Genomic DNA, 23,147 nt, shown 5'->3' with positions numbered 1-23,147 from the left:
TTCCCTCTCTAGAATGGAGAAGATGATTCAATAATGGCTAGATATTTTTCATGAGGGTTTATATACATAATTTACTTTGATCAATGACATAATGACCCATGTATTTCAAGTATAAACACTAGCTCAAACTATAAAATGCCCACTTTTATTTTATAAGCTCAAACCTTTCTGAATTTTCGGGGTGTTACAAATAGGAAACATTAATATGTATCACATGTGAAATTAAAATTGAAACACTGAATGTGCAAGGATCAATCCAACGACAATAGAATATTTAGCTACAAGTAAAAATTATAGATATAAACTTTGACTTCACTTTTTTAACAAGATGTCGGTAACTAATTTGTTAAAGTTGCAATAAGACGATCCACCGATAGTGACTGCTTCTTCAGCTTTCTTCTTCAAGTCCAAAGCATTGGCTTTCATTTGTTTCCCTTTCACCCCATCTATCATCTCTCTCACTTGAGCCTCCACGCCCTCTCTCTTTACATTTGTATCAATTTCCATCCCGACCCCCCATTCCACACAACTATGTCGACAATTAGTTTGTTGCTCAGCAAAAAATGGCCAACAAAGGACTGGAACACCACGACTAATACTCTCAAGTGTTGAGTTCCATCCACTGTGTGTTAAGAATACTCCGATTGCAGGGTGCTTCAAAACCTTCAATTATTTATAGATTAAGCGGTACACCTTCCAATATTAAATATATATGTTATGTGTGTCATAAATCTTTATTCTTTTCTTGAAAATAAACTTATTGTTTATACTAAAAAGAAAAATTGTATTTTAATAATCCAAAGTCTCAACTCAATGACGGATTTACTTGAAGCTCAGCGGCGGTGCAGGCCCCCACTTAACTACTCAAATGTTTTGTAAGTTTGTTCTAAAACTAGCCTCAAATTTACTAGACACTCATCCAATATTTTCACAGCCCCCAATACTATAACATTTACTTCCAAGCCTAATTCAAAGCTCCAGTTGACTTATGTTTTTCAAAGTACGATCATGGCTTATGTTTTTCCAAGTCCAATCATGGCAACACAAAAGCGCATTTTAGTGGCTATTTAATTTGATTGAGGGGTTGTGCTAATTTTCAACTCGGTGCATCCGGGTAATTTGAACTTTTAAGGATTGTAGTATCGATGTATGAGCCTGAATGTTTTTGCTACATCCTATATGGTAATTTTTTTACCCGTTTTAACCCGACTAGTTCTAAGATATCCTATTTTTTGTCTCCACAGACGAATGATTCTGTATCTACCACTGTATAACTTATTGATAAATAATAATACATTCATACACTTTGACCAATGATAATCCTAACTTTCATTTTTGTTGTAAAGAGCAACACTATTAACCTAATCATCATAAATTTTACATTTGATTTATACTTGATTTCGTTAGTATGTTTCTTTATTTCGTTTATAACCATTATTGTGAGATAAAATCAAGTATAAATGTATGACGATTATGCTACTTCAATTGCTCTTGGCCATGACAACAAAAATGAAAGTTATGATTATCATTGGTTAGAGTGTAAGTATGATTTATTGGTTCATTAAATGACTTATTTGTCCTTTGTAAATTTTTTTTGGAACGACCGACTAAGTAACGTCGGGCACTCAGTACGTGGCCCCCGTTGGCTAAAGGTAGCCCGATCCGGCCACGAATCGGGACGACAGAGCCCATAGCGGTCCACCTAATGAGAAATTCCCAGGGTAAAACCTGACCCCCACGCCCACCAAACGGCACGACAGCGAGGAGCTGGTAAACCCGGGTTAGATCAGGACTCGAACCCTGGCAAACCATGGTCATCCCTCATATCTCCCATATAAATTGATGATAATAAGGCTTAAACCCCCTACATCTCACTAGTAAAATGAGTGCTCTACCATTTAGTCACATCCAATTTATATTTGTCCTTTGTAATTGACGTTTTTAACATTTATTGCTCGTGTATTATTGTATAAACAATTGTATTTTTGTATTAGTACTTGAGTGATTGCAAGTAAAATCAATAATCTTAAAAAATTGATGCTAGAGACCATCCTTTATGGTGGGGGCTTCGAAGCTCCTTCCAATAATGTCCTGCTATGGTTTAATGCCCCAAGTGTGCCCAATTGTGTGTATGTGTATATATATACACACACACACATATGTATGTATGTTTGTGTGAGGGGGGCGGCCCACCTCCACACCCTTACCGCGCCGGCCATTCCAACGATGAGCATCAACGGCGCCCCACCACCAAGGACGCCCCTTGGTGGTGTTCCGTGCCCAAGGGCGCCCGCCAACCACCTCCACCGTACCCCAATAGCGTGTAGGAAAAAATAATGAAAAACAATAAGTTGCTATCATGCCATCTAATTTTCTTGAGCTGCCCTTTTCTTTTTTTTTGGTTGCATGCTAGCATGAATAAATATAGAGGAAAGACGGTACGTTGTCATTGTTTGTTGTATTATTCATCCTCATTTGACTAAAATGAGTGGCAATTATTCAAACACCGGTGAACTTTTGTCTATTTAATTTCTATATTGATTCGTAGATATTATGAGTTTACCTGTTCTTGAGGACACCAACTAATGATCATGCCTCTCCCTTTAGTCTCAACTAGGAACTCCGGTGGCATCACCCCCTCATCACCGCCAACAATGTCAGGTCACGTTATCCATAAGAAATCCTTATTGCTATTTGCGAGTCCCCATCCAAACTCAATTAGCTGTTCCTTTGTCAGGACTGTGATACTCCCAAAGTTAACAAAAACAACTGAGCCAGGGTCTTTTGTATCAAGCCAATGGAAGCAACTCACATCTTCTTTCCAAAGATTTGACCCAACCTGTTTGACCCGTTCATCTTGTAAATGTTGTTCCATCATATGAAGCGGCCCCACAGTGAAAATTCGTGGGATCGATGAAATTAAACTGTTAATGCTGTCTTGTTCCAATGCATCGAATGTGTTCAGCACGACAGCCAAGCCTCTAGGTAGAGCCTCACACTCGTTGATGAAATAATTGAGCATGATGTCGTTTATGTCTGTGGTTCGAATGAAGCTCGGGAAATCTCTTAATCGGATGTTGTTCATCCCAGGAATCCAATCTATGGTTGTTTCTAAATACCCATTGGTTACATAACTCATATCTGAAACATCTTTAGTTGATTAGTAAAAGTAATTGAATGAAGAAATTTAGTTTCAAACTGAAAGGGAAATATGCAAAATAAATATCAAGTGTAACAAAATTGACTGAAATTATTAGTTTTTGAAGACACAATCATGTAGTTAGATAACTATCTAAACAATATCACGTTGACTAATGGAATTTTTTTATTACTTTAATACTAACCGTTAAAAAGCCCTTAGATATATACTGATATATGGTGGTTATTTATTTGAACAGATAACATGTTTTCCTTTCAAGCAAACAACTACAATAATAATCTATTATCAATAGTAGTAGACATAATAGTCTAGTAGCTATAGTGAAGAGATCAAGGATATGGGATAAATATAAAATTAGGCATGTTTAACAAACATTTGTTCAAAGTAGGCATGAAATTGAAAACGAACCAAAATAGACTAAGCCTATAAAAAAGACACATAACCCCTTTGGCCACCACTAAGTACCTTAACCGGGCTCTATGGTTCTTAAACATAAATGAAAAGGGCTGAACATGCTTCTTGTCTACCAAAGCTTCAGAAGTGTCCGAAAGGTCTCGCCACGACACCCCCATAGCTTTGTCTACCTTGGCATGGAAGGTGTTGTTGCAGGCTTATCGGGTATCTCTGCAGCTTTACCATACATGGCACCATTATTGCCCGTGTATTCACGTTTAGGCGCCTCTAGCTGATCATGTGAGTCACATGGCATGATAAGGTGTTGCCGAATGATTTTTGCTTGTAATATCATCCGGGCTAAATTTTACCTTGTGGTGCCCAAATGGCTAAGGTGTCATTAATCTTTTGTTGGTTTACATATTTAGATTGGTTTATAATACCATGCCTACTTTGGATAAACATAGGTGAAGCATACCTATATTGTAATTTCCATCAATTTCTTTTCAAAAGAAAATTTTATTTTGATGTGTGAATTTTCTTACTTTATGGGTTCAAAAAAGTTATTTCGATATTTCTACTTCAAAATTACAGTAAAAAAACTAATTAAAAACTGGTAGTAACTAATTAAAAACATTATAGTAATCATTTGTCTGCCACTTTATTGCAATCGTTTTGGTTTTGCAGTAACTAATTAAAAACAATTTTATATTTATATGTAAAGTTATTCATTGTTTAAAAAAAAGGAAAATATTATATTATTAACCTTTTAAAAACTAGTAATTAAAGAAAACATATTGAAATTCCCCTTTTGAAAGTAATAACACTGCTAGGATATACTTTCACCTTTGAGAGGTGTATACCCCTTTAGAACAAGATCATGATAGTGACTGTAAGCCAAAAGCCCACAACCACTAGCAGTCCACAACAGCACTTCCGGCAACCCAAACTTCTCGGCAGCTTTCATAGTAAAACACATGACCCCATCAGAAACAATACAGCTCACCGGCGGCACGTCAGCGTTCTCCGCGCCATTAAGCCTTGTAATCAGCTCACAGAAAGGTTCCAAGGAGTGCTTCTGAATGGATTCACAAAGATCTGGGATTGACTGCGTGGAGTCTGCATCAGAAGGCGGAAGACCATCGGTTATGGAGTAGAAACGGAAGTCGGGAAGGCCGTCGAGGGAGGACGAGCCTCGGGATCGAAGCAGGCGCTTATGGTTGAAGTGGTTATTGACAAAAGAGATGTGGAAGCCTTTAAAGTGAAGGAGTTTGGCTAGTTTCATCATGGGGTTGATATGGCCCTGGGCTGGGTAGGGGATGCATATTGCATGTGGTTTTTCCATTTCTGCTATGGAACCTATTTGATGCAGTATTACACAATTACGTCTTTAAATAAGTGTGTTTATGGTGATATATGATATTTACAAGCAACGGCTGCTTTGGAATTCTGGTCGGATGAGAACATGCGGTGTCACTTGTTTTATGATGTTGCTTGATATTTGATATTTACACGCATGCATTTGACATGTTTGATTTATGGGTTGGGCTAAACGTACTTCCTTACTAACTTACATACCGTCTTTGCTGAATTTTCGCTTCCGTTAACAATTTTATTTCACATAATACCCCTTCCAACAATTTATTTTTCATTATATGGTGTATTTTTTAAAATATTAAATAAAAAACTATAAAGTTTTTTTCTCTCTTTTTATGTTTATCGTCATTGATCATAATTGTAATATTTATCATTATCAGTGTCAATGCATTATTATATTTATCGCCATTGATCATAATGCTAATACTTATTATTATCAGTGTGGATACTATTAAAAAAATAACAATATGTACAATAATAATAATAATAATAATAATAATTAATAAATAAATTTATAATAACAAAATAGTTAATAATTTGATATATTTAGTGAAGACTATTAAGTGAAAAAAGTGTTGAATGGACTAATGTGTATATAAATAATGTTAGGAGAGAAATGGTAATTAATTTAATAATTTCAAGGGGTATATATTTAGTAAAAGTCGTATAGAGGGGGGTACTTGACTTATCCATGGGGTTATTATATCGAATATACTAGAAATTAATCAAATAATCACACGAAGAACAAATAGCAATCGTTATTAAATCAATCACAATATGTACAACTGATTTAGGGTTTACACCCGTATTATGAAACTAAAGCGAATTGCAAGAGGTTGATGGTAGTCGTTGTGATGAGTGCGTATGCTTTATAACCACCATTGGATATGCAATTCATGTTTGACAAAGTAGCTATGGGGAGTTTGGATGTTAAATGATTATTGTGGGCTAAAGTCTCATTGTTTGTGTTTGGGTTAAGATTATATACACTTGATGAAAAATAAAGAATGGAACACCACTGTTAATACTCTCAAGTGTCGTGTTCCATCCACTTTGTGTTAAGAATACTTCGATTGTAGGTTTCTTCAAAACCTTCAATTATTTAACCGGTAGACCCTCCAATATTAAATATATATGTCACGTGTGTCAAAACTTTTATTCTTTTATAAAAAATAAACTTGTCGTATGTATTAAAAGGAAACTTGTATTTTAATAATTCAAAGTATTATCTTAGTGACGGAATTTAAAGCTTAGCGAGGGTGTAGACCCCACTCAACTTCTCAATGTTCTCTAAATCTACTCATTATTATGCTTATATAATATTAAAACAAGCTTTTCTCTTCCCACTCGTCCCCTTTTTTCAATAAATATCATGATTTCTTAAAATTTCTTTGCAATTTTATAATTCAAAAAGAAAATCAATATTTACATCTATTTGACATGATTTTATGGTGGTTTTAACTAGTTCATTATTCCACTAAGCAAGGAAACTTTTGCATCTGAAACGGGTTCAATCATCTCCATCCTCCTTGTAATGCGAGTCAAGAAGGACGGATCATCTGCATGAAATTGTTTTCAGGATTCAATCCCTATAATCGATATACTTTTAATAGATAAATGTTAAAAAGATGTGATTTTCCATCCATTTAGGTTTTATTTAGAATCAAATATGGGTTTATATAGTTCATGTTTGATTCCCCTTACTCTATTTACGGTTTATTTGCCAACTAATCGATATAATGTTCATCAATTAGGGTTATATCTTGCGATTCAACAAGGACAGACTAAATAAGGTTTTGTAGGTCCCGAAACTGGATTAATCAACAAACAAACTATTACTAGTTGTCTTAGATCAACCTCTCAACTAGTCGGATCTTGTGGTGAAGCTTATTATGGCCGAAGGTTAGGAGAGAAAGGGAGGGAGAGTTTGTAGGAACAAGAAAGTATTATGGCAAAAGGTTGTGTTGAGTATGTGATACACACACAATATATAGTGTGTGTATTCCCATACTCATATTTCATATAAACCGGCCCAATGGGCTCCAAATACAAAGGCCTCGGGCCCAAACATTACAAATACAAAGTTTAACCAACAACTAACAACGTAAACTACCGAAATGCAAATACGAAAGACTACTTACATAAAAGGGACCCTACAATCTCCCTCTAGTCTTTGGTATTTGCTTTATTCTCTTCCATCACCACTCGCACTTGTAGTTGAAGACATCGTCTGGATCTTCAAATGGTTTCTTCTTAACAAGCAGATTGACAAACTTGTTGAACTTTCCGACGATAGTGGTCGTGTTGTCACAACGGACGTCTTCAATGGTACATAGAGGCAACCCCACAAGTTTCTTTAGATCGCTAAGTCCAAAACCTGCAAATTCATGTTCGTCAAAGAACCTTAAGTCATGAGTGCGTTCGCAGTGAACGATGACCTCGCCGTGCACATTGTCAAACTCCCAAACAATGAAGTCGTAGAGAAAGTCGTCCTAGAAAGGCATCCCATGGCAGATAAGATCACCATGATCTTCAGGTACCCTATATAGTCTTTCCTTGGACGGCTTGTTGGAGAAGGAGATGATCTTTTTTATCTTGAATGACCCACCCGGATTGACTGCGAACGGCGGTAGTCAGCTCTCCATTCTCTTTTCAAAAACTTGTTTTTGAACCATGATTCCAGGGTGTCTTTGCTATGTCTTGAGATATCGTCTTTCGAAAGTAGTTCATGTCAAGTTTTGATAGCGAGTGCATATCTCTGTAAGTGAGATATGTAAGATCCCCATTGGCACGTCGGACAGCCCAACTTTTGCTATCCTTGTGGTATTTTGCATAAAGGATGGGATCCGAATCATGGTAAGGTTTCGACCTCCATCGCAAGCTTCCCATCCTGCTCACGCTATAGTATTTGATCCCCTTTCTTGACTTTCTTCGAGCAGGAGCAGCAACAGGAGTAACAACGGTTTCTTCAACGGCTGGCTCAACAGTTTCTCTGACCGGAGTGTCAGGGTCAGGCGAGTAGTTGATGCCATCATCACTATCATCATTATTGTCTTCCACAGCTTCTTGAACTGAGGGGTTGGTACCTGCAAAAGAACTCACGTTAAGTAAAGAGGCGATTTCCGCCTCCTCCGTAGCATCTGTTTCCCTCGTTTTCTCAGCCTCCTTTGGCGGTTCGTCATTTCCCGCCTTATTTCCGGTAGCATCACCGCTACCATTACCACTACCATTACCATCACCACTACTTCCATCATCACCGTTTCCACCACGAGGCTCATCATAACTGTCATTCTCATGGTCATCGTCCTCATAATCCTTCTTCTCATCACCTTCATCATCATCATCCTCATCATCAGATTCGTCATCTTCATCATCGTCACCATCATCACCATCTTCACCACCGTGTTATTGGTTGTGCACTAGGATGAACAATTAATGTAGTGGTATACACAACACTTACTTGTGCACCGGTGGTGGGTGCAACAAGTGGTGAGCTAGTAGAACTGACCTGCCTTGACGCAATGGCAGTAGTAGCTACAGGCTCAGTAGAAGCAACAATTCCAACAACTTCAGGCTCATCATCAGCAGCCTTGGAACCTGAACCTCCTTCACCTCCTTATTTACTTGGTTATCCAGTGTAGAGGAAACCATGTACGCTTCCCAGAGCACTGAACCTTTTGGCATCAGTGGCTAAACAAGCAAGAATAGTTTGTTGTCGGTTAAAGTGCTCAGCCCTAGGCTCGGCTACACAAAGAAACCCTCGAAAAGTTTCCATCAAATGAACCCTCAGGTTCTCTACATCCTCGTCATTCAATTGCATAACCTCCATCATGGTGAGGTATAGATCGACCAGTGACTCATTCACACGCCCATGTTCAACGCGTTCTTCCTCAATCTGTTCTTGTAACTACTCAACCAACTCCCATAGCCTCTCATTTTCACCCATCAACCTACTAACCTCCTGATTCTCAGAACCTTCCAGCCCACCAACTCTTGACTCAAGACATTCAAAATCTGTCCATACGCTGACAAGAGTGGAATTGAGTTCCTTTCTAAAATCACTTGCAATTTTAGAAGTGGAAGGAAGATCAGTTTCCAGCTGTGTGACTCCAGATCCCAGCTTTTCCATATCAACATGTTGTTCAGCATTCTGTAAAGTATTTATGTCCACCAACTTCTGCTGGTTGTTGATTCTCTTTTGAAATGCGTTGATCCAGTCCCTTTGACTTGTCATTTGAGCTTTATCCAAATCACGTTGTTCTTGCAAGATAGCCAACTTGTTAGCTAGAGCATCACGTTGTTTGGTAACCTCTTGCTTGATGGCCTGTTGATCTTTGAGAATTTTGATCAACATTAGTTCCTTTGGACATGATTCTCATTAGCCTCCTCCAATGCTTGAATCCTATCTAGGATAGGATCTCGATACACTGGTGACTTCTTTGATTTCCCACTTGAAATGGGAGTGGCAGCAATGACTGGGCTTCTAGGGGTTGAGGGAGGTGTGGTTGATAGGGTTGAGTCCGGTGTGTTTGGTATGGGTAAGGTTAATGTTAAGGTTGGGAAGGATGTGGTTACAATTAAGGGTAGGCTTATTGGTGTAGTTGTGGTTTCTATGGTGCATGAGGTGGTTTGAGTTTCGGTGGATGTTGTAAATGTGGAAGACCAAAATGAGGTACTCTAATAGGTTAGGCAAATTTAGGTGGGTGAGGTGATGGGTACGGTGGTCCTATGTGAGGTAACGGTTTCGGTATGGGTGGTTATTGGTATGTCCTCAAAAATTGAGGGCATTGGTTCATTTAGGCGAGTTGGGGTGGTTTCAGGTGAGGTAATGGGTTCATCTACGAGGGATGGTTTTTGGGTCTTGGGCCTCTTTCTAAGGATGATTCTAGGTCTAGATTTGGTTGGGGCTTTGGGTGAGACCATTTTGGTTTTGGGTTTATATTTAGGTGAGAGTGGGGTTTGGGTTATGGTAACTTTGATTTGTTTGGCTTGGAGGGCTTTTAAGGTCTTGGCTAGGGTTTTGGGTGATCCTATGTGTGGGTCTTGAATGGTAGTTGTTTGTGTGGATTGCTCACTCAACATTTCAGAAACCAAAGGAAAAGATACCTTAGATTTAGGTACCTTATAAGGAGTAGACTTCTTGGGGTCTTTGACCTTCTTCAACTGTTTGAGAGGACGCTTTGGCTCCTCTTCTTCTTCCTCTTCCTCAGCAGCTGATCTTTTGGAGGATTCACCAACTCTTCTTTTCCTTGTCCCGTCATGCTTCTCCTTGGATCTGTGCTCACCTTCTACTTCAATTTGTGGATCAGACTCTTGCTTGTCACCTTCAGGATCATCAACAGGCTCATCAACCTGTTCTTCCTCCATATCGTCACCTTCATCCTGACCTTCATCATCATCATCATCATCCCCTTCCACCTCCTCAACTATAGTTTCCGCACTGTCTGACTCAGTTTCCTTGATTTGACCAAATTTTACACCCGGCTGCTCACCTTCATACTTGTAAGAACTTCTAGCAGTGGGCTTAAGAATGGTACTCATTGCATACTGTTTAATTTCTTTGACATGAAATGTCTTAATGAACTTAACTGCATTACCCTCTTCATCAACTTCATCAATGTGCATGGGCTTGGGAGTTTTGGGAAGCAGATGATCTAAAATCAGTTGAATAAAACGAGGATACATCATTCTATGGTTCTTGGCAAGTACATTTAGTTGGATGTACTTGAAGAACAGCTGAGAATAGTGGTACCTCCTCCTTCTTGTCAAACTCAACATAACTCCAACCCAATCCGCATTTAACTTGTCAAACCCGTCGTTCTGAGAGGACAAACAGGTTGCAACTATGTGAAACAAAAGCTTCCAGTAACTGGGTAGATACTTCTTTTCACAAGTTGACCACTGAACTTCATAGCCAATTTCATCCAAATAATCATCTATTTGTTCCTTTGTAAATATGGTGCATGGATCACATGCATTATCTTGAATCTGAAGTGTCTTTCTAACTAGTTCTTCAGTAACTGTCACCCTCACATTGTCAATCTTTGAAGTGATCCTTGAACTGTCTTTCTATGTCTTTGCATTTTTTCAAAATTGTTTTATCCAAGAGTAGTGAACTTCTGGATCAACAGATATTGCGTAGGACAAAGGACAAGTTTGTAATCCCTTGAACATAAAAATGAATGCTTTAAATTTTCTCTTTCTTGGGATCTCCAAAGAACAAAAGTTGTTATGACCCTATAATATTCAAAAGAGACTTTAGTGTTGTTAGTTGAGTTGTAAGAAAACAGATATATACAAAGAATTAATCCTAAAGAAAATAAGATTAAAAATGAACTATTCAAAAGTTAAATACATAATAGACTCAAAATAGAAATGTGTTATGTGAGATGTATTCGAATGGAGTGACAATGCTATTGTATTCGAATCAATCTAAATTTATGTGACCCCTTTAATGATTGAGTACAAGACATTCGAATAGAATGATTCTCATTCGAATTGAATATCATTCAATTCAAATATGATTCATTAGATTAGATTGTTCTGTACTTGGCAGATTGTGAATTATGTTCATCCGAATAGAATCCCAATTCAACTACGTCATCCTTAAATACATCATTTCATTCGAATACAATCACCTTCGAATTTTCATATATCTATCATTTGAATACAATGCCATTCGAATACAATTTCTCTAGCCAAATATGAACAAGAGTTTTCCATTAGAATGAAGATTCGTTCGAATACTAAACACATCAAATTCACAAACATAAATACAAGTCCATTCGAATGAGTATTCATTCGATCATACTCTCATTCAAATACAATGACATTGGTGTATCAAGATCTTTAGCCAGTCCCCATTCGAATGTAATCCCATTCAATTCGAAGCCATTCGAATACACATAACTTGACAATCTTTCACATACACATTTATTCATTCAAGGGAGATTACATTCGAATACACAAATACATTGGAATACAATATTCTTGTTCAGATTTGAATACAATGCCATTTGATAACACTGTCATTCGAATACAATGTTTCTAATTCGAATGATGTCTCATTCGAATACAATTTCTCTTCGAAGTATTTTTAAGACCAAAACATATATCCCATTCGAATGATATCCCATTCGAATATAACAAGTGACGTGAGGTCGAAGACTCACTTAAAAATAAACCGATTACAACTAATTAGATAACGGTAAGCGGGTATCGAACACAGGGAGTTTGTGGAAAGTGCGTTACTGAGTAGCTATAAAATTTAACTATATTAAACTAAGTGCAAAAAGTAAATTCAAAGATTTGGTTGTTTGGTTTTGATTAACAAAAAGAGCAGACACCAATTTAACGAGTTTTACTGAATTAATAAAAAGATTGCTCTCTCCCGATTTCAGGTTCCCAAGGTTGAAAATGTTAACGTTTACTTTTGGGATGAACTACGTAGACATAGTTCGTGAGTATGCGTTTGATTGTGATAAAAGAGGACTAAGGACTTGGGTTGTAAAACGCAAGGTTGTCACTCGATAATCAGTTTTATATAGCCAACCCTAATTCCCTTCCAATAGATCCCGATTGCCTATGGCACCAAGAACTGATAGTCAAGAACACGAATTACACTATACTAACAATTACTAATCAAACTCACAATCACCATAGCAATATAATAAAAAGATCAAGTTACTATCCCAAAAATAACATAAACAATTAACAAACATTCAATGGAAAACCTTACAATTCGGGAGAGAACATAAAAGAAATTAGCCGAGCATGATTTAGTTCATCATCCCTTCAATTAAATCATGAATAAAAATCAAAATCAAGTCTCTAATGATTACTACACTCACAATAATGTTCTTGGACCCAAAAATTGCCTCTCGGTCGTCTCCAAGTGATAGATATGTGAAAAGACACCCAAAAACGGAATAAAAACAAGTATTTTCGGCATTTACTGCTCCGCACCGTGGCCCACGGTGGTCTCCATGGTCTCCAGAACGCCACGGTACGGTGTAAACTGTCGTTTTTGATCAGTTGGACCGTGGCCCACGGTGGAGCTCTTTCTCATTTTCTTGTTTTCTTCATATCTTTCTCGTTTAAACTCCGTTTTCTTCACCGTTTTCGCCCACGTTTTCGTAATTACATCCTTTATCTTCTCCTACCTACAATTATATGAGTAACCATAGTCAACTAATTCCACAAAATAAACCGATTGTATGCCTGGTTATTAACGGTCTTATATCACTTAAGGGTTTTCCAATGGACCACCCGTCACATTCCCACACTTACCCGTTGCTTGCCCTCAAGCAACATCTCAACACAAACTATCTATTATTTTTCAACTTATAGCCACCAATCTTACCACACTTCCGGTTCAGTTATGTCCCAAGTCATACCCTATTCCCTTATTTTTTTATCGGTTGCACTAGTTCACTTGACTTACCATTTAAACCATAGATTTCTAAACAAACCTAACATGCTTTCGGTTTTTCTATACAAAAAACACATTTACACATCAACCTTTTCTTGGTGATCATCCATATATTTCACATTTAGTCAATTCTCCTCGCATATGCTTGTACAATCATCAAATCTCCACCTATGTAAATGCTTTTGACATGAATACAAATCAAGAGGTCTTAAAACGGGTTGTAATGGGGCCAAGTGTAAGGGTATGGAAGGGAATATTGAAAGTAGCTCAAGCGATCCGATCCGACTTATTACAAACAAACTAAGTAAAAAAAATAATAAAAATAAACAACTATAAATATCACTAACTTCTCTTTTTCTTTTTTTTTTCTTTTTTTTCTTTTATTTCACATCAATACATAATACTTTGAACATTGCATACATAAACATTGTAATTCTAATACAAACCTTTTTTTTTACTAATATAATACTTGAACATTACATACTAGTTTGATAAACATAATGCTTTACATCTCTAACTGATAAATACTAAAACAATTACATAGAAACCTATTAAGTCGGATCGTTTCGCAAAATAACACCAGGGTTGATTAAATAAAAGAATAGGCCCAATAAAGTTTTCTAAAGGAACCAACCCCCCGCCCCTCATATAACCATCCTCATATGTATAATGTATGAGGCCCCAACCCCCCAGTACCCACACTCTCGCTCATCCAGACGAGGCTTAACCTAAGTGCCTCTATCACTTTTGCACTTACGCCACGCTAAGATCTCGAAATGCACTAATTGTACAAGTTCAATAGGAGAATATCAACTTTTCCACCAACCAATACTTCCTCAATTCTCAAGTGTAAACGAATATCTTATGCAAGTTATTACACCGAAAGCATGCTAACCTTGGTTAGAAAACTACATTATCTCCTTTTAAAAACAACTAGGCACATGTTATTTAGGGAATTGTGACCATGAAAAGGGACCAAAACTTTACCCAGCCATCTTACCACTTTCCGATTCTTTTAAACACATTTTTTTTTATTTTTTTCTTTAAACTTTTTTTAAAACGAAGTTTTTCAAAACAAACAGAATCTTCCTCATCCCCACACTTGGGATACATTGTCCCCAATGTATGGTGCAATTTATAATCTAAACTCGAGAAATACCACCCGCAAACCATGAACGGCTAACAACCTAATTGACTCGACAAATAACACCATTTCCAACACAAAAATTTCACACCACCAAGTACACGAAAACAAATAAGACACATGATAGATAAACACATGCACCTGATCATGTGTTTGTAATGATGTGGCTGTTGTGCTTTAACCGGAATGAACACATTTCATAGACTCTTTGATATCTCACAGGGAATATTGCAAACATCCCCACACTTGAATTATTGCATCCATGATGATTGATTGCAGAACCTGTCTGTGACAATCGTCAATTTCAGGTTAACTCCGTTAACTCAACTCCGTCAATTCAAACTTATGATCATTGAATCTGTAACGCACACCTCTTACATTTAAACTAGGGTTTAAATGACGCTTGAAACTTACTACATGTGTAGTCTTTCGGGAATTTGCACCGAAACGCAAACGAGTTGACGCAAACAATTGGTGAATAAACAAAAAACGTCAAAACAATAATTATGTGATAATTATGTGTTAGACTTATGTGTTATGTGATAACATGTTATTTAACGTTAACTCAATGTGCAAACTAAGTTAATTAAGCTAGAAAAGTAGCATTTGAAAGTTGAAGGACTTAAGTGTAATATATTATTATTATTAATATTAACCTAAACCCTAAACTCTTTTCTCTCTTTCTCTCCCAAACCGACGGCAGCCCCCCCCCCCTGTCTCCCTTGCGATCGGCCATCATACACACACATACAATCAAGATTGTTCAAGTTTGATTGAAGATTAAGGTGCTAGGAAGGTATAAACAACTATCCTATGCATCCTCTATGCTTAATTTCGGTTTTTTAATGGGTTAATTATAAACCCTAGGTCCGATTTTTATATGTGGTTTGTGTTCATGAGTCTTGTTTTGATTGAAAGATGTATTGATGATGATTTGATAACTAGAATTGATATTGTTACATGTTAATTGTTGTGTTTTGATTTTGAGATCAAATAAAACCCTAACCATGTATGTATGGTGTAATTGATGTGCATGGATGGTGATTATGGTGTCTAGAGTGTTATAAGAATGGATTATAGTCTATAGATGGTTAATATGTTGAGTTTTGTTGCAAACAGTTTCTGGACAGATTGTGTTGTTGATGTTCAATTGACTGTATCAGGGTGTAAATGTGAAAATTGGATGAGATTATTGGTACTACAGTAAACTAGGTTGAGTCTAGTTTCTAAATATATAAATTTACAATTTTTGGACGTGTAAAAGTTAACCTTTATGATTTTACAAAAACGTTTTGCAAAGCTGAGTTGTTAGACCTACTGTTAGGTTGTTTTGTAAATGTTATATCTCATGAACTACGAGACCAATTGGGTTGGTTCCACTTCTGGAAGTTGACTTATTGAGTTAGGAACCTAACCCAAGTGGTCTTGCATTTTTTGGATTTTTCATTTAACCGGAAATTCAAATAACATTCTGTTGCGCATGAATTTGACTGTTATGAGCTTGCTGTAGTGTTTTGATCATTATAAGAAATCTATGTGGAATAAAAATAAAATAAAATATGTTCTGGAAACCTAACACATGCATGCTTTAGTGATGATTTTTGGTAAATTAATTGAGATGCTATGATCGTGGAATAGTACAATCTTTCAAGTAGAATTTCTGTCTCGGTGAAACTAGCTGCTGAATTTTGTGAAAATGCATGAAACATGATAATTGCTAGTTAATTTTATGTTTTGACCAAATTGCCCCTGTGGGGAATGCTTGCTATATAATTGTTATGTTTTGACCAAATTGCCCCTGCGGGGAATACTTGCTAAATAGTTGTCGTGTTTTGACCAAATTGCCCTTGCGGGGAATAATTGCTAGTTAATTGTTATGTGTGACCAAATTGCCCTTACGGGGAGTAATTGCTAGTGATGTACATTATTAATACATGACACATAAATAATTGCTCACACATGTATCGTATCACAAATATACTTGTTAAGTCACACACGATTCACAACCAAACACGAAACGTATCTTGTGATTAGGAATTATGTGCCGGGTCTAGAGACTCGATATTAGTTCCGATACTTAGAAAATCTCCTTGTTGTTTTAGAACGCTAGAGAGAGTTTTCTGTGACGCGCATCACTTGGTGATTTATTTTGGGAATTCTTCGCAAACAGTGAGTGTCACTTACCCCTTTAAACTGTTTTTAAACGCTTTTCACTTGGGGGAGATAACATACTCCGAAAACGCTTTTAAGATTTTGTTAGTAAATTATATATCACTTGTAAAGGCTAAATGGCAAACGAAACATTTGAAGTCCTACACATCGAACCGGTTAATATTTGGAATAGCGAGTCACTGTTGAGTAGTACTACTGGGTTTGACAAACCCCACCCAACGCTAAACTCGACTGGAGGTCGAGCGGGTGTAATTTTGGCTAACACGTACCATGGTCTGGATGACCTGGTGACAAGGCACTTGATAAACAGTCAGCTTCGGTGTCGAACACTTAGTAATACTTGTTGTATAGGCTAGCTACCTATTGATATATAATTGATTTAACACTATCTGGTAACGCTAAACGCAAAACGCTAAACGCAAAACGCTGAACGCAAACGCTAAACACTTTATTTTATTTAAACTTGTGAACTCACCAACCTTGTGTTGACACTTTTTGTATGTTATTCTCAGGTAGCCGAGGCGGGCGAGCGGTATAGGATCATGCATGGTTTTTGAACATTCTGACATGCAAACATGTTTTAACTATTATTACTTGGGTTTTTAAGTCGTCCTGCGTGACGCAACTTTTGTCTTTTGGTTTTTACGCTTCCGCACTTAATTTCATTTAAACGTTTTTATGGTTTGATTATAACTAATGATTCCGATCCTGTTAGTTCACACCCTCTGACGGTAAAACTCCGTTAGTGGAAAACACACCCAAAACAAAAACCAAACAAAATACACTACTCTACATCCTCAGGCTGCCTCCCGAGAGCGCTAAGTGTAAAGGTCATCAGCCAGACCGTATATACGCTATGGTGGTCTCAATGCACACTTACCCAATGTACTTCCAATGAATGCCCGGAAAATTACATGCCATATCCATAAGTTTGTCGGTATAACTGGCATGTTTAGAAAGCACCTGTGGTTTTCACTGATCCACTTCACGAGATATACACCGATGTCTTGTAGCTTTGCCCTTTTCATCTTCTTCCCCGAACCTTCTTCCCCACACTTGTTAATTGGAATGATGGATATGGGAAGAGGTTCGGTATACACATTCATCTCATCAGACTGCTCTGGCTCATCATCTTCACACACCATCTGATCCACCCATGACTCTTCATTAGATAAGGATTTGTTGTTGTGGTATTATCCTCCACAACCTTCTCCTCCATGTGAGAATAATCTCTAATATCATCAGTTAATGGTGAGAGTCGCTCTTCTATTTCTATCTTCATTTTTAACTTCTGACACTTGGAAACTAGACAGCTGATTCGATCTTCATCGAAAAGGTTGGGTGCTGATAAATACTGCTCGAGTTTGGACAAAATCACTTCCAACATAGCAAGCATTTTCTCCTCCTTGTTCTGATAAGTATAGACACCTTCGAGCACAGAATATTCCTCGGGATGATACTGTTGGTATCCCCGATACGGTCTTGAGAAGTACGCATCCATCATTTTTTTAATTCCAATACTTTGAATTTTCCAAATACACCGAGCACACATCATAATTAAAAGTATGATCACGACCGCAACAGAAACATCGCCCATCCATTCTTGGCTCATAATAAGCATCCTCGTCCCGATCCCATCTGTTAGAGTAATAACCATCCTCCACCGTTGTATCAGAATCATAGAAGTATGAAGGAAGGGAAGGATTCTCATAGCAAGGCATTAGTGGATCTTCAAATTTTGCTTTTTCCCGTCTAAATCGGGCCTCGTGGCAACCAATACAAGGGTGAAGTGGCTCCCTATACAATATGCATGGAATAGAGCCGCAAAATATAGTAAGATCTATCATCTAAGCGGTTGTGGGAGCTGGTGAATCCATGTTGTTGTTTGATGCAGTTGAAGAACCAAGAAGATTGTTAGAGCCTCTAGTATACATACACCTGTAGGTACCTGCACACTAACACAACAAGCGTAAACTCGAAAATACCAAACAAAAATTACTAAAGCTAACACACGTTGCACACAACTCCCCGGCAACGGCGCCAAAATTTGACGTGAGGTTGAAGACTCACTCAAAAATAAACCGATTACAACTAATTAGATAGCGGTAAGCAGGTATCAAACACGAGGAGTTTGTGGAAAGTGCGTTACTGAGTAGCTATAAAATTTAACTATATTAAACTAAGTGCAAAAAGTAAATTCAAAGATTTGGTTGTTTGGTTTTGATTAACAAAAAGAGTAGACACCAATTTAACGAGTTTTACTGAATTAATAAAAAGATTGCTCTCTCCCGATTTCAGGTTCCCAAGGTTGATAATGTTAACGTTTACTTTTGGGATGAACTACGTAGACATAGTTCGTGAGTATACGTTTGATTGTCATAAAAGAGGACTAAGGACTTGGGTTGTAAAAACGCAAGGTTGTCACTCGATAATCAGTTTTATATAGCCAACCCTAATTCCCTTCCAATAAATCCCGATTGCCTATGGTACCAAGAACTGATAGTCAAGAAACTGAATTACACTATACTAACAATTACTAATCAAACTCACAATCACCATAGAAATATAATCAAAAGATCAAGTTACTATCCCCTAAATAACATAAACAATTAACAAACATTCAATGGAAAACCTTACAATTCGGGAGAGAACATAAAAGAAATTAGCCGAGCATGATTTAGTTCATCATCCCTTAAATTAAATCATGAATAAGAATCAAAATCAAGTCTCTAATGATTACTACACTCACAATAATGTTCTTAGGCCCAAAAATCGCCTCTTGGTCATCTCCAAGTGATAGATATGTAAAAAGACACCCAAAAACGGAATAAAAACAAGTATTTTCGGCATTTACTGCTCCGCACCGTGGCCCACGGTGGTCTCCATGGTCTCCAGAACGCCACGGTACGGTGTAAACTGCTGTTTTTGATCAGTTGGACCGTGGCCCATGGTCCAGACCGTGGCCCACGGTGGAGCTCTTTATCATTTTCTTCATATCTTTCTCGTTTAAACTCCGTTTTCTTCACCGTTTTCGTCCATGTTCTCGTAATTACATCCTTTATCTTCTCCTACCTGCAAGTATATGAGTAACCATAGTCTACTAATTCCATAAAATAAACCAAATGTATGCATGGTTATTAACGGTCTTATATCACTTAAGGGTTGTCCAATGGACCACCCGTCAACAAGCTTTAAAAAACATTCAAATCCAAAAGTTATGTTCGAATGCATTTGTATTCGAATATAGTTTCATTTGAATAGAGGCATTCATACTCAATATCATCATAAACTCAACACTCAAGTACATTTCTGGGTTCGTCTTCATACAAAATGAAGATCTGGGTAGTCTTAAGAACATAGTCAACCAACACATTTGGGTTCATCAACCCCAAGAACAACCGTAACCCTAGAAGTTGAAAAACTATACAAACGCCAATCAAAACTCAATTAAAGCAACATAAAGACTCATAAAGATATCGACATGCGTAATCCGTCATCAATTTGGAGAAAGAACATCAACAATATAACTAATCGATCATAAACAGTTCCGCGTGAACTGTTCATTAGTCAAGAACAAGAAAATCATGGATAAGAGGTAAAATGGTTACCACTGGGAACTAATCCATGGTTGATAGATGATTAAGTGTGATTTTGAGACAAATCTGTGAATTTTGAAGAACAAATCTTGAAGTTCGATGAGGTTTTGGAGGGGCGGTGGGTTTGAGAGGAAAGTTAGAGAGAGAAAGAGAGCGGATAAGATTTGAATGGATAAAATGAAAGATATTTTGAGAAGACCTATTTATAGGGTCAGCCTGTATCACTATAGGGTCAAAACATCTCGAATGTTAAACGATTTTACACTCTCGACCCCCGAACTTTGAAAACATTTTCAATTTTAAACCCGTAAAATATTTACCCACCGAATCCAAGAACTTTAAATATATACAAGATATATTTTGTCGGGTCAATACTTAACAAACGTTGCATTAAGGACCATGTTGTGATTAACCCGATTTAACTAGACACAAAAATAAAAATAAAATTTAAATTTTAAAATAAAGTTAAAATAAAATAAAAATAAAAACTTTAACAAAAATAAGATTTATACAAAAAATTTAAAAGAAGTTCAAAATAACAACAAAATTTATAACAAAAATAAAATAACATTTTAAACAAGACTAAATAAAATAAAGGATAAAAATAAAAATAAAATAAAATAAAAGTAAAAATATAAGATAAAAATAAAATTAAAGAAAATACAAGTTAAACTAGTTTTAACATGTATATAAAAATAAAAGAAAAACTTTGAGATTATGAAAAGAAATTTTAAGTAAAGATAAAGTTAATATTATATTAATTATACTAATTAATTAATTTACATAATTTGATAAAAACATTTTTGGTGAGAAAGATCACGACATGGAATCGCATTCCTTATAGCATCCTGGATCACACTTCTATTTGGATATTATTATGCCAAGAACCCAAAGTCGATTGTAGATATGTCGGTCCACTTTAAACTTAACAAGTATTTTGGTTCCACTATGATACGTTAAGGTACGAGTTAGGCACAATGCTTATGTGGCCTCCTGTTAACCTGACATGTTATAGACTCCATCATACTTCGGGCATACTTTGTGTTTGTCAGTATCACCCCGAATTGACTCCGACCCCCTAATGATTGATCAAAACATTTTAAGCTTATTTAGACTTTTTGCAAATTTTCTTTCAAACATTTGTAAAGGTTGAACCATAGACTTACACGACATCCGGACTTACATGCCTTCATATAAAGTGTTTAGGACTTACTTGTTTGCCCCACATTACGTAGTTCTAATATACCCCTTTTTGTTTGATAATTTATCAACATTTTTTGTGTTGATTTTGAATACATTTTGAGCATTTTGTAGTTTTTCTGCTTTAAAAATTTTTGATATTTCAATATTTAAATATAAACCAAGAATAATTTTATTGTGACCAATCACTAATAGGCTCGTGTATGGCTGACTATTAGCATTTTTCCCTTCATAGATAAACTTATTTGGATTCGGCAACCGCTTCATAAGAGTGTAACCACTAGCATAGGCGAGTACTTAAGTTTATATCACTGTGATACTTACTCATTTGTCAAGCCTATTTACACTTCAAGCGATGATCTTGTTGGCTTTTGATCTACTCTTTTCATGTGCTAGTATGACTAAAGACAATTTCTTATCATTTTCCAAAGGTCGGATCAATTTCTCAAAATTTTATAATTTTTATATTATCCGACTCCCTCTAAGCAGGAGCTCCCTCTAAACAAGATAATATATTTTTGATTCTTTTTCGATTTTCTTAACACGATTATAACATAAAGTATAAAATATTTTTGGTAAGTCAAGTGACTCAATTTTTGTTTTTCTTAAATAAACTGAAAATCTTTTTGGTGAGTTAAACTTATCTCATTTTCTCCCTCTAAAATTATGATATATTTGAAAAATATTTACAATTTTAATTACAAAAAGATAAAATAATAAAGAAAAATTTAAAATAAATAAATTTTGAGAAAACTAAGATAAAAGTAAAATCAGAAATGATACACTAGAAGAAAAAGAGAGAAAAAAAATAAAGATTGAAAATTAAAAAAAATAAAGAGTAAATTAAAAAATAAAACTATAAACTAAAATAAATTAGAAAATAAATCTAAAATTTAAAATTTCAAATAAAAGTAAAAATAAAAATAAAAATAAAAGTTTTAAACTAAAATAAAATTAAAGTTTATAAAATACTAGTAAAAGATAAAAATTAAAAAGTTTAATTTTGAGAAAAAGATCATGCCCAATGACCCAACAAGATACAAAAATCGAGCAGAATAGAAGGCTTTTGTAAACAGGTCTGCAAAGTTGTAATCAGAATGAACCCGTTCTATTGTGACAAGCATTCGGTCATAACAGTCACGAATGAAATGCATTCGGATGTCAATGTGATTTGTCTTAGAGCACTGGACCGGGTTTTTAACAATACACACAACTGCCTCATTGTCACACTTAATGGGGGTGGCAAAGAAATTCAAATCGTAATCCAGCAGCTGATGCTGGATCCATATGACTTGAGAACAGCAAGCGGATGCAACAATGCATTCTGCTTCAGCAGTGGAGGTGGACACAGTGAATTGTTTCTTGCATTGCCAGGAGATTAATCTGTCACCAACGAACTGACATCCACCCGATGTTGACTTTCGATCAAGATTACATCCCCCAATAATCACTGTCGGTGTAAGCGTGTAGTACCATGGAGGAGTCTTTTGGATACCAAACACCTAAGCTAGGCTTTCCCTTAAGATACAGAAAGATACGCTTGACATCAGTTAAGTGGGACTCTTTCGGATTACATTGATATCTGGCACACTAATAGACAGGGAACATGATGTCCGGCTTGCTGGTAGTGAGATACACCAGGGAGCCGATCATGGATCTGTAAAGATGTTGATC

General features: G+C 36.4%; 1 pseudogene across 1 annotated transcript; it reads right to left on the bottom strand.

The window, feature by feature from the left end:
- Positions 1–312: 312 nt before the first annotated feature.
- Positions 313–4,955, bottom strand: LOC143545595 (UDP-glycosyltransferase 85A8-like; annotated as a pseudogene). Its single transcript, XR_013137459.1, has 3 exons — positions 4,400–4,955; positions 2,564–3,141; positions 313–663 (listed from the first exon to the last, which is right to left on the bottom strand). The product of XR_013137459.1 is annotated as a UDP-glycosyltransferase 85A8-like (transcript).
- Between the last annotated feature and the right edge of the window lie 18,192 nt (positions 4,956–23,147).

This window comes from Bidens hawaiensis, unplaced genomic scaffold, assembly GCF_021521415.1.
Source record: "Bidens hawaiensis isolate Kalapana, Puna unplaced genomic scaffold, B.hawaiensis_p1.1 tig00013985_1, whole genome shotgun sequence".
Lineage (NCBI taxonomy): Eukaryota > Viridiplantae > Streptophyta > Magnoliopsida > Asterales > Asteraceae > Bidens > Bidens hawaiensis.
This window is presented reverse-complemented; position numbering and strand designations above follow the sequence as displayed.